Below are 15,887 nucleotides of genomic sequence, written 5' to 3'. Positions count from 1 at the left end.
AGCAGTGACAGTGCATGCATCAGTGACACTGTCCCTATTGTCCACCTGTTGGAGCACACGCTGCGTGGAATAACGGACAGGGCACTTGAGGCAGAACAGAGGCAGGAAGAGGAGGACTTCCTTGCCTCTCAAGGTCCCCTTTATCCAGACAGTGTTCCTGCTGGCCCGCCGATCACAAAGGAAGATGATGAGGAGGAGGAGGAGGATTGTGGCAAAGCCTTCGGAAGGATCCTCGTATTCAACGGATAAAGGAGAGGGGTCATTACTGGCTGGCAACTCTCCTTGATCCACAGTACAAGTGTAAGGTTGCGGACCTTATCTTGCTGTCGCAGAGGGAGCAGAGGAGGAGACATCTTCAGGAGGCCTTGCAGAAAGGTCTCTGCAATGTGTTCCCAGAGACTGGGAGGTTACAAATTCCTGGTCCTGGACAACGTATTGCTGAGGCTTCGGTCAGTCAAAGAAGGAGCGGTGGAGAAGGTGGCCATCTGACCGATGTGTTCAGACAATTATTTTGTCCACAGCCCCAAGGTATGATCGGTTCCATCGGATTGCAACCATCGCCAGCATCTGATTTACATGGTGCAGGAATACCTAGGGGCAAGATCAGACTTGGACACCTTTCCCACCGAAAATCCTCTGGCTTAATGGGTCTTGAGGATAGATCACTGGCCAGAGCTTGCACAGTATGCATTTGAGCTACTGGCCTGTCCTGCATTCAACGTTCTTTCGGAACACACATTGAGTGCTGCTGGAGGCTTTGTAACTGATCACAGGGTGTGCATGTCCACCGACTCAGTTGATCGACTGACCTTCATAAAGATGAATCAGTCTTGGATCACCACCAGCTACCAAGCACCTGAAGCTGATGTAACCGAATATTTTTTTTTTAAATGTCACATCCCTTCAAGACTGCCTATGCTGATGCTGAGTGATTATCCTGTTATGCTGACTGACTATCCCTGTCCTCCTCAATGATCCTGCTGATAGTTTGGAAGAACATTTTTGGTTCTGGGTGCCGCCACCAGTGGCTAAGGCCCAATTTTTCAGCCCCTGTTTAACAGGGGCGTGTAATTAAAATTTTTCATGCAATACTTTGCAGCAGGACTCATTCCTGCGCTCCAACTAGAGTATCTGTAAGGGGTTGCAGTGTCGTGGCATCAGCACCAGTGCCTAAGGCCCAATTTTTCTGCCCCTGTTCAACAGGGACATGTAATTACAATGCTTGATCTAATATTTCCCAGCAAGGCCCATTCCTGTGCCCACCAAGAGTAACTGTGAGTGCTTACAGTGTTGTGGCACCAGCACCACCACCACCAAAGGCCCAATTTTTCTACCACTGTTCAACAATGGCAGGTAATTACAATTCTTGATATACTAGTTCACAGCAGGGCGTTCCAGCGCCCACCAAGAGTCACTTTGAGGGCTTACAGTGTTGTGGCAACACCAAGACCTTAGGCCCAAATTTCTACAGAGCATATAGGGCAGGCCCCTACTTTCAAACATCCAACTTACAAACTCCTACTTGCAAATGGAAGGAGACAACAGGAAGTGAAATGAAATCTACACCTAGGAAGGGAAATTCTCTTTTGTAAGAGTTGATATGGGAAAACCATGTCTCCTCTCCACTGATGCTTTATCCCAATCCTTCTTTTAACAAAAAACCCACATTTTCTAAAAACATTGGTCATTGGGACACAAAGTGAGGTGAAATCTTCTGAAGAGGTGCACAGACAGCAAAAAAAAATGTTACAGGAGTGATAAGCCTTCCCTATGTTTTCCAAAAAGCTTAAAAATAGATTTTTTGACTGGAACTACACTTTAAAAATGTAATAGGTTCAAAATTACAAACAGATTCTACTTAACAACAAACCTACACACTCCCCGTCTTGTTTGCACCGGCTGCATACTGCTGTTCTGAGTATATAGGGCCTGGGGGCCCCACTCCTTTCCTTTTTTTAATTTGTGGTTCTCCTTAATATCCGTGCAAGACCCAAAGGGGCTGGTAATGGGCAGAGGGGGTACCCATGCTATTTCTCTCAATGATTTTCATCCATATTGCTGGGACCAGACATTACATTAAAACCGCAAGCAGTTTTAAATTACTTTTTTACCATTAGAAATGTCATTTTGTGCAGGGACTGTTCTAAACACGGGAAACACGTGCCACTTCACAGGCATACTATAGATACTATAGACACCCCCCAGGCATGATATTTAAAGGAATAGTTCACTTTTTTTCACTTTAAGAGTCATTTAAATCAGTGCTTCCAAAAAAAAAGTTTTTAAAACTTTTTTTTGCATTGATACATGTCCCCTTTGGGCAGGAGCCGGGTCCCCAGACCCTTTTTAGGACAATAACTTGCATATTAGCCTTTAAAATTAGCACTTTTGATTTCAAACGTTTGAGTCCCATAGACTTTAATGGGGTTCGCCATTTTTGCGTGAATTTTCGGTCCGTTTGTTACTGGGGGGTGTTCGGCTCATCCCTACTGGCAACATTTTACTGTCACTGGCATTTACTGGCAGGAGAAAAGTGTCCATTTTTTACTGGCTGTCCATAAAAATACTGACGGTTGGCAACACTGCTGCTGCTACACTTTACATCGGGCCTAATCACCAATGTGAATGTAGCCTAATTTACACTATATACAGTGACAGATTTTTTTACTGCATTGTAAAACTTCTGTTACGCCAGGGACACTCAATTGTTTCCTATGTGTCCCATTCCCACTGCAACACAGCATATGGCTATGCTTCAGCATGCTGCAATAAAATGCACACATGCAGCACTTTATCGCAGTGCATGTGCCGAGTTGTACGGCAATGCAGTGTATCTCACTGCTGTACATTACCGTGAATGTAGTGTACGTTTTTTACACTTCACATAAAGTTCATACAAAAAAAGGAGCCATGTGATGCGCTAAATTGTGCATCACACTGCTCCTACCACAACCAACAATGCAGAGCTGCCGATGCGGTGAAGTTTATGTGTAGGGGTGGGGTGAGCATGGAACACTAATACTCCTACAGAGGCACCATCCCAAGAAAATGTATAAATATATTTCAAAAACATTTTTATAGAACAGAATGGGACTCTGATAGTGTCTCGGAGAAGTATGAAAAAACCCAAAAAAATTATATTTATACAAAAGTAGTGATTCAAATTTTGAAATGGGGGATGTGCTGGTTACCAACAGGTTTATACAAAGAGTGGCCTATGCATTTTGCAGGTGAAACCGCTTCGTCAGGGCCTTGAGAATAGCACAGATGAAAACATCATATAAATTCTACAAAGAAAACATTAATTAATATATCACACATCATATGATTAATATAAATACATAATGATGCAAATGGCATAAAGGTGTTGAGTAATGGTCTATACATATATATATTTATTTGTCATAAATGTATTACAGAAAATGTTGATAAACTAAATATATTGCAATAAAAAAACAACAAAACAGCAGTCATATTAACTGTATATATCCCCTAGTGTGCAGGCATATTTTGTGCCTGGTGTGTCTAAATGTGGAAAAACCACATGTAAATGGAATTAACTGTCTAGGTAACACTATCAAATGATGATTTAAAAAAAAAAAAAATAATTCAACAACATACCCCTCAGCTTACTGGAAAGGACTGGTAATGTAAAAACGTCAGCTCAGTGGGACAAGGGAGACCTGGGTGCCCGTGGGAAACTTTCTCCCCACCTAAACGAACAAAGATGGAGGAGGCCTTATATATGCAGATGGTTGATAAAGAGTAATTGTCACGTACCTGGTGAAGGAACCCAGAATGCAGGGAGCGGCCTCTCGTAAGCCTCTGGCTCGAGAACCCCTGAAAATGAGGACAGGGACTCTAGAGTTCAGAGGGCACAAGTGCCAAGCAAGTATAGGACTGGTCCGGACCTCCGGGGAAGCGTGAGTAACACAGAACCGCAGAATCAGCAGGCAGCAGGTGATTCACAGGAGTTTGGCAGAGGCACTGGAAACAGCTGGCGGGTAGGAGATGTCCTGAAGCGCAGAAGAAGCTGGTGGCCGGAACAACCAGTAGACAGGCTGGAGCGGCTGGTAGCAGAAGGAACTCAGCGGTCAAGCAGGAACAGCAGATAGCCAGGGATAGTCAAGGGACAAGCTGGGTCGGTAACAGGCGGGCAGCAAACAGTTCCAAGGGAGAGGCAAAAGCGTTGTCAGACAGGCCGAAGGTCGAAGGCTGGCAGCAAACAGACGTCATCAGGAACAGGCCGGGTAAACAGGGATCAAGGTAAACAGAGTAGCAAGAGCAGGAACACCGGACACGCTGTAGACTGGACAGCAAGGAGGCACAGTGACAGGTTCCTTAAGTAGCCCTTTGGGCGGCAAAAACGGTTGCACGGCGTGTCTGCGCGCCCCCGCATGTAACCGTGCACCCGTTCGTGACCCCGCGCACCCACGTGCATCCGTTCGCACCATCACGCACCCGAGTGCGCCCGTTCGTACCATCGCGCACCCGCGTGCGCCCGTTCGTGCCAACGTCCACTCGCGTGCGTCCGTTTGCACTAACGCGCCCATGGATACCTATTAGTTCTTAACATGGGGATTCTGCGGACAGGTCTCCCATATACCGCTGGATTACCAGAACAACCATGACATTGCCCCCCCCCAAGGGGCAGCCTCCGGATGCCCAACTGTGCCATCTTACCCGGATGGGACCTCTCAAAGGCAAGGATCAATCTTCTGGCATGGATATTAGATTCCGGCTCACAGGAATTTTCCTCAGGCCTATACCCCTTCCATTTCACCAGAAATTGAATCTGATTACGTCTTCTCCTGCAGTCCAAAATGGATTCGACCTCATATTCGATTTCTCCATCGACAATCACAGGTTCCGGGGGACCGACATTTCGGTTGGCAAAGGAATCCGGAACTGCAGGTTTGAGTAGGGCCACATGAAAAACCGGATGAATCCGAAATGATTCTGGTAGCTTCAGCTCATATGCCACGCTATTCACCTTCCTTACAATCGGAAAAGGACCCACAAACCTTGGACCCAATTTCTTGGACGGGCAAGCCAGTTTCAAGTTCAAGGTGGATAACCAAACCTGATCCCCGACCTTGAGATCAAGTTCCCCCCTTCTTTTCCTGTCAAACACCTCCTTATTGTAGTTCTGTGTCTTAGTCATGGTCTCCTGCAGAAGCCTATTGTTTGCCTTGAAGAAGTTAAGGTTTTCTTGAACAGCTGGTACCGGGCATTCAGGGAGGTTGTTGGATAGGAACAGCGGATGATAGCCGTAATTTGCAAAAAACGGGGATTGCTTTGTGGCAGAATGATCAGAATTGTTGTATGCAAATTCAGCAAGGGGTAGAAGCGAAGCCCAGTCATCTTGAGAGAACGAAGAAAAGCAGTGCAAATACTGCTCCAGCGTCTGATTCGTCCTCTCAGTTTGGCCATTGGTCTGGGGGTGATAGGCAGAGGAGAAGCAGAGTTCAATCTTCAGAGTCCCACAAAGTGCCCTCCAGAACTTGGAAGTGAATTGCACCCCCCCTATCTGACGTGATATTTGCGGGGATGCCATGGAGCCTCACAATCTCCCTGATGAACGTCTTGGCCGTCTCCGTGGCAGAGGGAGTGCCCTTCATTGGCAGAAAGTGGGCCATTTTAGAAAGTCTGTCCACCACCACAAAGATTGTGGAATAACTCTCCGAAAGTGGCAACTCAACAATGAAGTCCATGGAGATCATCCTCCATGGTCTGTCCGGGACAGGTAACGGCTTCAACAGGCCCCATGCTCTCCACTTGCTGCCCTTGTTCTGAATGCAGGTGACACATGCCTCCACATACTCCTTGCAATCCTTCTTCAACTGTGGCCACCAGAACGTACGTTGAAGCAGTTCAACGGTCTTATGTACCCCAAAATGGCCAGCCAGCAAATGGTCGTGACAGGAACTCAGAACCGAGACTCGCACTTCCTGAGGGACGTAGATCTTGTCCTTGTACCATAGTAGATGATCCCTGGTCAGTAGAGGGGTATCAGGCGGGAGAACAGTACTCGTGGAAGCCTGCTTGATTTGGGACAGTAAGTCCCCCTGGAGCAGGAGGAAGTTCCCTGAGGATAGGATGGTGTCTGGGGACGAAGGAATTTCAGGTTCGCTGTACATACGTGACAAGGCGTCAGGTTTGGTGTTCTTTGATCCAGGACGATAGGTGATGTGGAACGAGAATCTGGTGAAGAAAAGTGCCCACCTGGCCTGTCGTGGTCTCAGTCTTTTAGCAATCTTCAAGTATTCCAGATTTTTAATACTTAAATTTGTATTAATAATTTTCATGGTACACAAATGTATACAAGCTTTACAGAAGCGATAATGCAAGTACAGTCTGTTACATTAAAAGAACATAAGAGCTTCATTACATAGGTGTGTACGTCAACAATGATTTGAAGTATGAATAGTAACAACATCACTGGTAGAAAGAGCGAACATTGAACATCAACATGGGCAATAACATGGTGAAGAGGATAGGCGGCCATATTAGTGGAACGCAATATGGGTTACATACGCTATTTGCACAATTTTAAGTATTATGTGTGCCTATCATTAATCTAGAAGGTATAACAACAAGAGCATGGTACAGAACAGAACTTTTCACTGCATAAGTCTGGTGCCAAATATCATGTGAGTTGCACGCTTCTCGGATCGTTGATCCAAGGGTCCCAGTCTCTGAGGAATTTCTTTGTTGTAAGATGAGCTTTGGAGGAACTGTGTTCCATTTTAAAGTTGGAATTTAAGATGGTTATTACTTCTCGGATATCGGGAGGTTGTGAATTTTTCAATTTTCGAGCAATTGCCAATCTCGCGGCGATTAAAACATGGGTGGACACTGTTTGGGAGTTTTTGGGCCAGGATGGGATCGTTAATCCAAGAAGAAGGTCCAAGGGTGAGAAGGTCAGAGTAGTATGGGTGATTGAGTGAAGAACGGTCCGAATTTGGGACCAGTAGTCCTTAAGAGCTGGGCACTCCCACCAGATGTGAAAAAGAGAGCCTAGGGACCCGCATCCCCTCCAGCATAAAGATGAAACACCTGGGAATATCTTAGCAAGTCTGTCGGGTGTATAGTACCAGTGTTGGAAGAGCTTTTGCAATGCTTCCCAGTGTGCTGTACAGTGAAAGAGCTTGGCAGGTAGAGAGAGAGCATGGTACCACACACTGTTAGGTGGGCTAGACGGAATATGTGCAGACCATTTTAGAATTTGTGATTGAATTGGGTCTTCTGTAGGTCGAGACAGTTCTTTATATATGTACGAGATGCCTTTGCGGGCAGAGTCCTTTGTGGTGAAGTATGTAATCATATTGTGCAGGATCCCGTGGTGGTTTTTCCATTCGAGTTTGTTGATTAAGGATCTGATCCTTAAGTAGATATAGAAGGATTTGGGGGAGATATTATAGGTGGATTGGAGCTCCACGAAAGATCTCAATTGTGAGGCAGAGAACAACTTTCCGAGATCAGAGATGCCTGCGTCAATCCAAGGCTGTATGGGGAGGTCAGGGAGAACAAGCGTGAGCGACTGAGTTGGGATAAAAGGCAGTATGGAGTGGGGTAGACCTTTCGAAATTTGAGGAAGAGAGGTCCATACTCTGAGGGAGGCAGATATAGTGTCCAGTGGGTAGTGTCGTATTCCAAGTGCGAAAAGTGAGGCAGATAGAAGTAGTTTAGGTTCGGCAGGCAATGTTTCCGCCTCTATCTGTGCCCAATTGGATGGGGTAGATGTATTCCACCAAAGTTTAAGTTGGTCTAGAAGGACTGCCTTGTAGTAAAGGGTAATGTTGGGGGCACCCAGACCTCCCATGCGGGTTGGGGCCATCAGATTCTGTTTTTTGATCCTGAGTTTTTTGTTATGCCAAATGAATGCGTGGAGGAGGGATTGAAGAGATCTCAGATGGACCGGAAGGAATGGTACCGGGAGAGTGCGGAAGACATATAAAATATGCGGTAGCAGAAACATTTTAACCAGAGCAATCCTACCAGCCCATGATACAAATGGGTGATTCATCTCATGGGATAGCTTTTGAAGCTTCTCTACGAGGGCTGAAAAATTAGTGCGCAGAAGATGTTTACTGGGAGAGGTCAGATGAATTCCTAAATAAGTCAGAGATGCGTTTTTAGACCAGGAAAAGGGGGAAGATGTAGATATTTGTTGGATAGTTAATTTATCTAGACCTAATGCTAGCATCAAGGATTTGCTGTGATTTACTTTATATAAAGAGATCGTGCTAAATTGATCTAGGGTTTGTTGCACTGCAGTCAATGACTGTTGCGGGTCAGAGAGCGAAATTATGACATCATCTTCATATAGGCCTATTTTATGTTCCGATGGGCCTATTGTGATGCCTTTAATTTTGGGATCAGAGCGGATTCGTTGGGCTAAGGGTTCCATGACCATGGCAAAAATTAGGGGTGAAAGAGGACATCCTTGGCGTGTGCTGTTAGTGATATAGAAAGGGTCTGATATGACTCCCGAGGTCCAGACTCGTGCACTGGGGTTTGTGTAAAGACAGAGGATGGCATGTAGGAGCGTGCCAGATATGCCAAACTTTCGTAGGACAGCCTCTAGATATTTCCAGTGAACTCTATCAAACGCCTTCTCTGCATCCAGAGAGAGGAGCAGAGAAGGCGTTTTGGTGTGCTCTGCCCATTGGATAATATCAATAAATCATTGGGTACCGTCTGAAGTTTGTCTGCCAGGGAGGGTTACTATGAGGGCATCCAGACATTCCTTTGGCATTGTGCCCGAGGAAGCGTAATGGTTGAATGCATTGCACAGATGAGGGGAGAGGATGTCAGTAAAGTGCTTATAGTATTCATTGACGAATCCATCGGGGCCCGGTGCTTTGTGTAGAGGGAGTGATTTGATAGCGGAATGAATTTCGGCTTGTGAGAATGGGGCGGATAGGTCTTGCAGTTGCGTCTGTGTCAATGTTGGTAGTTGAACCGAGGACAGAAAGGAATCTATAGCGTCTGTATTTAACGGAGGATCTGACATTTGGAGGTTATAAAGGTCCGAGTAAAAAGATGCAAACGTATTGGCTATGTCCAAGGGACTGGCCATGCGCGCTCCTTTGGAGTTAAGGAGATATGGGATTTTCGACCTGCGTTGCTTCTGTTTAATTTGTTTGGCCAGGAAGGCTCCAGATTTATTACTGAAGGCGTATGATTTTAATTTTAGTCTTTTGATGTAGTAGTCAAATTTGTGGTTCAGTAGTTCAGTAAGTTCTCGTCTACGGCCACGAAGGGAGTCTAACACTAGTTTAGTGGGGTTGGTTTTGTGGACTAATTCCAGGGATTTGATTTGTTGTAAAATTTTATCTATTTCTGCATTTCGTCTTCTGCGTTCTTGGGCCCCCAATTTCATAAAAAAACCCTCGCAGAGAAGCTTTGTGGGCCAACCAAACTGTAGCTTGATTAGCCACCGATGCACAGTTGTGCTCAAAGAAATTCTTGATCTTGGATTTTATTTCATTTTCATATTTCTGATTGGTGAGCAGGGATGAATTCATGTGCCAAACAGAATGGCTAGTGGGGCAATGTTGGGGGAACAGGACCAGGGAAATTGGTGCATGGTCTGACCATGTGATTGTGCCAATGTGGGATTCTGAGGCGGATAGTAGAGCTTTTTTGTTTGTGAGAAAAAGGTCAATCCGAGAGTAAGAGTTACCAGGGTAGGAATAAAAAGTGTAGTCACGCTCAACATCATGTGCACATCTCCATGGATCATATAGATTTTCAGTGTCCATAAACGTGGAGAGGGCGGAAGTTTCCTTCCTGCCAGGATTGGTAGAATCTAGCAAGGGATCGGGAATGTCGTTGAAGTCCCCACAGATAATTAGGGAATCATGATTGACCAGTTGTAATTTAGCCTTAAGTTATTTATAAAATTTCCTCTGAGATGTATTGGGTGCGTAGACATTCACCAACATTATGTGGTGGTTGTCAATCGTGGCTGTCATTATTATAAATCTACCCTCCTCATCCGTGTCAATTTGGTGTGGGATAAAAGTCATATTGGAATTGACGGCGATCATTACTCCACACTTTTTTTACCGTGATTGGAGAAGAAATAGTGGGAGTAGTTTTTATGTGTACATTTGGGTGGGTTAGGCTTTGCAAAATGTGTTTCTTGTACACACAGTATATCAGCTTGTTGCCTGCAAGCTTCTTTCCAGAGGAGGTTTCTTTTGAAAGGGGAGTTAAGCCCCTTGGCATTAAGGGATACTATTTTGATTGGCATAATGTGAAGATATGCCAGACAATGCACAGGTGTCGAGCGCGACCACAAGCTGTATAGAACAAGGTATCACAATAGGTAGATATGGCAACTTTACACGTTAACACACACAATTTACAAGTTGTTATCCCCGGCTTGATAGAGCAAGGAGGAGACCGCGATATTGTCTAGTATGTAAGTGTACTAAAGATGAAACAAACCTCAGGGACTGGCAGTTCATTCAAAGAGTGCTGGGCACCAGTGGGTTATCGATATGATAGAGCGAGAATAAGAAAAATAAAAAATAATAAAAAATGAAACAGAAAAAAGACACAAAAAGGAACAATCAAAATAAACTAAACTTGTAGAGTACCAGAGGTAAAGAAAGAAGCTTACTGGAGTGTGCTTGGCACACGTTAACTCAGTGGGGGGGGGGGGGGGGTGAAACTGGAAAGGTTGCCCTGGCAGGCTTACGCATGCTGGGGACAAAGTCTTTCGTAGGAGACATCAGGCTTTGTTGGTTCTGTTTGAAGGTCGTTGAGGAGGAGGTGGTGATGCTGCAGGGTGTTTCTCCGAGTTGTGCGAATTTGTGTGGATAGGGAGCAGGCCCCAGTTAGTCAGCTTCTTGTAGCCGTCTTTGGGGGATAAAATCGAAGCAGTCCAGCCTGTCATGTGCCTGGGATAGGGAAAGCTGCAGCTCCCTGTGGAGATCTTTCTGCAGGGTGAGCAGCATGGATTTTAGCATGCTTTCAGATAGAGGGTTATCAGTCACCGGTATGGTAGCCAGGGTGGACAAAGGGGCTGGAGTAGCAGGAGCAGGGCCAGGGTCAGTGCCATGGTGCTTTTTAGCCATGTGAGCCTTGTGAGGAGAATTACAGGGGGAGGAGGCCAGTCTCTTAACTCTCTCCTGTGGCATGTCCCCTGTGTTTAGCGGTGGAGGGGGTAGACTGTCCATCTCCTCAGCCTCCTCTCTGACAATCCGGTCTGCTGAAGACTGTTCGTGAGGCAGATTATGCTGTGCTGGCTTGTGTGGCGTGGAGCCTGTGTTGTGGCCGGCCCAGTCGGCGCCATCTTGGCTTCCTCTGTGATCCATGCGGCCAAAATATTCGGTCATGCGGCGCGGTTGTGGCGGCGGATGGCGGCGTCCGGGCATGCCGCTGTGTGTCCCACAACCTTCCCCTCTCTATTGATTGAGAGAGGATAGGTCCGTCGGTCCGAGGTTGGTGTTTAAACCTGCCATGGAGCGGAGCTCAGTATTCAGGCGGCCATCTCGCTCCGCGGCTAGCCACGCCCCCAGTATTCCAGATTTTTATGGTCGGTATAAACAAGGATCGGATGGGTAGCACCCTCCAGAAGATAGCGCCATTCTTCGAGTGCCGCCTTAATCGCCAGTAGCTCACGATCTCCAACGTCGTAGTTCCTCTCCGCCTCGGATAACTTACCAGAGAAGAATGCGACTGGGTGCAGAAGGGATTTAGGCCCTTGTCTCTGAGAAAGCACTGCCCCAACCGCTATTTCTGAGGCATCCACTTCTAGAATATATGGCAGGGTCGAGTCGGGGTGCTTTAGGACTGAGGCTGAGATAAACAAGTCTTTCAGAGTTGTAAAGACCTCTTGAGCTTCGGGAGTCCATTGGAACTTTAAACCCTGCTTGGTCAGTCCTGTTGTCAGACTAGCACTTACCGAACCGGTGAGTCCACTTGGGCAGAGGGTGGTCTCCCGTACGTGTCCGACTTACAACCCCTGATAGAGCAGACAGGTGGCTGAGAGTGCGGAGTGGTAAGAGAGCCTTTGGTATGGCTCCAGGAGCAGGAACTTGCAGGAAACTTCCAGCAGCAGGTGCGTAGGTAGGACACAGGCAAACTGGGTAGAGAGAAGGAGCTGAGCAGGCAGGTCCGGGTTCAGGCAGGGTTTGGCAACAGGCGGACAGCAGAGGTACAGAAGGAGCAGGCAGGAGCAAGGTCAAACAGGCCGAGGTCAGGTGCAGGCAGAGGTCAGAGGTGTCCAAGGAGAGCCAGGTCGTCAGGAGATCTGGAAACAGGAACGTAGAATATGGGCAACAGAACAGGAACCAGCGAGCTGTTGATCAGGCAGCACCTGAATGGTCTAAGCAGCAGGCCTAAATAGGCCGATTGGCACCAAGCGCCGCGCGCGCACCCGCACGCACGCGCACCCGGGCGCCAGCACACACACCAGCGCCACCCGAAGCGTCCACAACAGCGCGCAACGGCGCACGCCGACGTGCGCCAGCAGGAGCACACAAGGGCACACACTGGCGCGCACCACCGTGCGCACAGGAACACGCACCCCAGCACGCACAGCAGAACATCGGCACACACCAACGCGGGCAGCACCGGACCATCCAGGTAACGTCCCTGACAGTGCCCCCTCCTTAAGGGCAGACTCCGGCTGCCCAGGTGAGCCGATCTGGAAACCTGGCGGTTCTTGAAGGCCCGCAAAAGTTCTTGAGCATGTAGATTGCCCTCGGGCTCCCAGGAGTTGTCTTCAGGGCCATACCCCTTCCATTTGATGAGGTACTGGGTTACATTACCCTTCTTCCTACAATCAAGGATTGCTTCGACCTCAAACTCTTCTTCATTGTCCACTATAACAGGTTCGGGTGGGCCAGTAATGCGGCCAGCAAAGGGATTTGGGGTAACGGGTTTCAATAAGGTCACGTGAAAGACCGGGTGCACTCTAAAAGAATCAGGTAGGTTAAGTTCATAGGCAACTTCATTTATCTTCCTCTTTACTGTGAAAGGGCTAATGAATTTAGGGCCTAATTTCCTGGAGGGACAGGCCATCTTTAGGTTAGCTGTGGATAACCATACTTGGTTGCCGGCGCCAGAACAAGTTCTCCACGTCTCTTCTTGTCAAACGCCCGTTTATAGCATTCCTGGGACCGGGCCATAGTCTCCTTTAGGAGTTTGTTGTTATTAGAGAAGAAGTCCAATGTCTCGGAAACTGCCGGAACAGATCATTCTGGAACTGAACTGGGTAAAAAAGCTGGGTGGAAGCTGTAATTGGCAAAGAACGGTGTTTGGTTGATGGCGGAATGCAAGGAGTTGTTATATGCGAACTCCGCCATAGGTAGTAACGAGACCCAGTCATCTTGCGAGAAAGAATTAAAACAGTGGATGTACTGCTCCAGGGACTGATTGGTTCTTTCCGTTTGTCCATTTGTCTGGGGGTGATAAGCGGATGAAAATGCCAATTCAATTGCAAGAGACCTGCAGAGCGCTTTCCAAAACCTTGAAGTGAATTGGACACCTCGATCGGACACAATACTTGCCGGGACCCCATGCAGCCTTACAATTTCTTTGACAAAGATGTTGGCCGTCTCCATTGCCGAGGGGGTGCCCTTCATTGGGAGGAAGTGGGCCATTTTGGACAACCTATCTACAACAACAAAGATAGTAGAGAACCCCTCGGATAGGGGAAGTTCCATGATAAAGTCCATCGAAATCATTTTCCACGGTTTCTCAGGGACAGGCAAAGGTTTCAGTAGACCCCAAGCCCGTGTCCGGCTGTTTTTACTTCGGGCACACGTGCTACAAGAGTCCACATAGTCCTTGCAATCCTTAAGTAGTTGAGGCCACCAAAAGGTGCGCTGAACCAGTTCGGCAGTCTTCAAGGTACCAAAGTGTCCGGCCATCTTATGGTCGTGGCAGAGCTCCAACACGTTCACCTTCAAGGCTTCAGGAACCACCATTTTGCCTTTATGCCAGAACAACCCCTCACTACAGCTGACTTCAGGGCTCGGGGGCATTCCCACAGAAGCCTGTCTGATCCGGGAGATAAGGTCCCCTTGGAGGAGCAGGAAGTTCCCAGAAGGGAGAATTGTATCAGGAGGCCGAGTCTTTTCAGGGTTAGAAAACATACGTGACAGCGCATCCGGCTTGACGTTCTTAGAACCAGGTCTATAGGTGATGTGGAATTGAAACCGGGAAAAAAAGAGCCCATCTGGCTTGCCGTGGTCTAAGTCTTTTGGCAGTTCTCAAATATTCCAGGTTTTTATGGTCAGTGTAGACCAGGATAGGATGTGTAGCACCCTCCAATAGATAACGCCATTCCTCCATGGCCAGAAGTTCTCGGTCCCCAACATCATAGTTCCTTTCGGAAGATGACAGTTTGCGGGAAAAGAATGCCACTGGAAAAAGAAGGGCCTTGGCACCCTGCCGCTGGGAGAGCACCGCCCCCACAGCGATTTCTGAAGCATCAACCTCAAAGATGAAGGGTAAGGCTGGATCCGGATGTTTCAGAATAGAGGCAGAAGTAAATAGCGTCTTGAGTCTTTCAAAGGCCAGCTGAGCCTCAGGGGTCCAAGAGAATCGGGTACCCTGCCTGGTCAGTTCGGTGATGGGAGCAATAATTGCAGAGAAACCCCTGATAAATTTCCGGTAGAAGTTGGAAAAGCCAATGAAGCGCTGTACACCCTTCTTGTCCACAGGCGCAGGCCAGTCCAGGATGGCAGACACTTTTTGGGGATCCATCTTGATGCCCTCCACTGATATAACCAGGCCCAAGAATTGGATGGACTGGCGTTCAAACTAACACTTTTCGAGTTTTGCGTAGAGCCCGTGTACCCTGAGTCGAGCTAAAACGCTACGGACATGTCTACGATGTTCCTCCAATGATGAGGAAAAGATTAAGATATCGTCCAGGTATGCAAATACATATAGATCCAGGTAGTCATGAAAAATGTCATTGCATTGTGCATTACACAACCCGAAGGGCATGACAAGGTACTCAAAGTGCCCAAAACGAGTACGGAACGCTGTCTTCCATTCGTCCCCTTCTCAGATACGGATTAGATTATAAGCTCCACGAAGATCCAATTTCGAAAAGATGACTGTAGACCCCAGCCTTTGGAATAACTCGGGTACTAGGGGTAAAGGATAACGGTTTTTAACAGTTATCTTGTTCAATTCCCGATAGTCAATGCAGGGACGTAGGGAATGGTCCTTTTTTTCGACGAAGAAAATGCCAGCACCGGCAGGGGAAGTAGAAGGACGGTGTTGTGCTTTTTAAGGACAATTTCCCGCACAATATTTACTAAGTAATTTTTAACGAAGATATTTTTAAGATACAGAATCAGTCTATATGACACAGTCTATATATGTGAAACTTATTCACGGAGACGAGTGATCATACAAAATAGCTACATTTATTGGTTGACAGAAAACAAATATTTACATGAAATATTAAAATACAGATTGCATTACTTGATCATTTTGACAATTACTGGAAACACCCTCAAACTGGGCGTAGTAGTACCTTGGACACAATTATCACCATTATCATTTCTTGGTAGAATCAATAACCTTTTGATAATTGGCAATTAAACAGAATGTCTGTATTTCACACATCCAACCGTTACTATACTGCAGGTAAGTAAGTGGTTAACAATGTGAAATAAATTAGACATTTGTTTGTCAATAAAATTGGCATCTATGCAAAAAGAAATTTATAATGAAAAATTAAATTTAGAGAAAAATCTAAAAGGCGGTTATTGATTCGGGAGAAATATTTTCAATAATAGAATATTCAAAAAATCAATATTTAAGAGAACATAGAATAGATGATAAACATATATTTACCCATTTCCAATATGGCTATTAGTGTGGAGTGTTGGTTACCAGGAATT

This window comes from Lithobates pipiens, unplaced genomic scaffold (assembly GCF_037356315.1).
Source record: "Lithobates pipiens isolate NorthernLeopardFrog02 unplaced genomic scaffold, aLitPip1_a1.2 Scaffold_23, whole genome shotgun sequence".
Classification (NCBI taxonomy): Eukaryota; Metazoa; Chordata; class Amphibia; order Anura; family Ranidae; genus Lithobates; species Lithobates pipiens.
Note: the sequence above shows the minus strand (reverse complement) of the source record.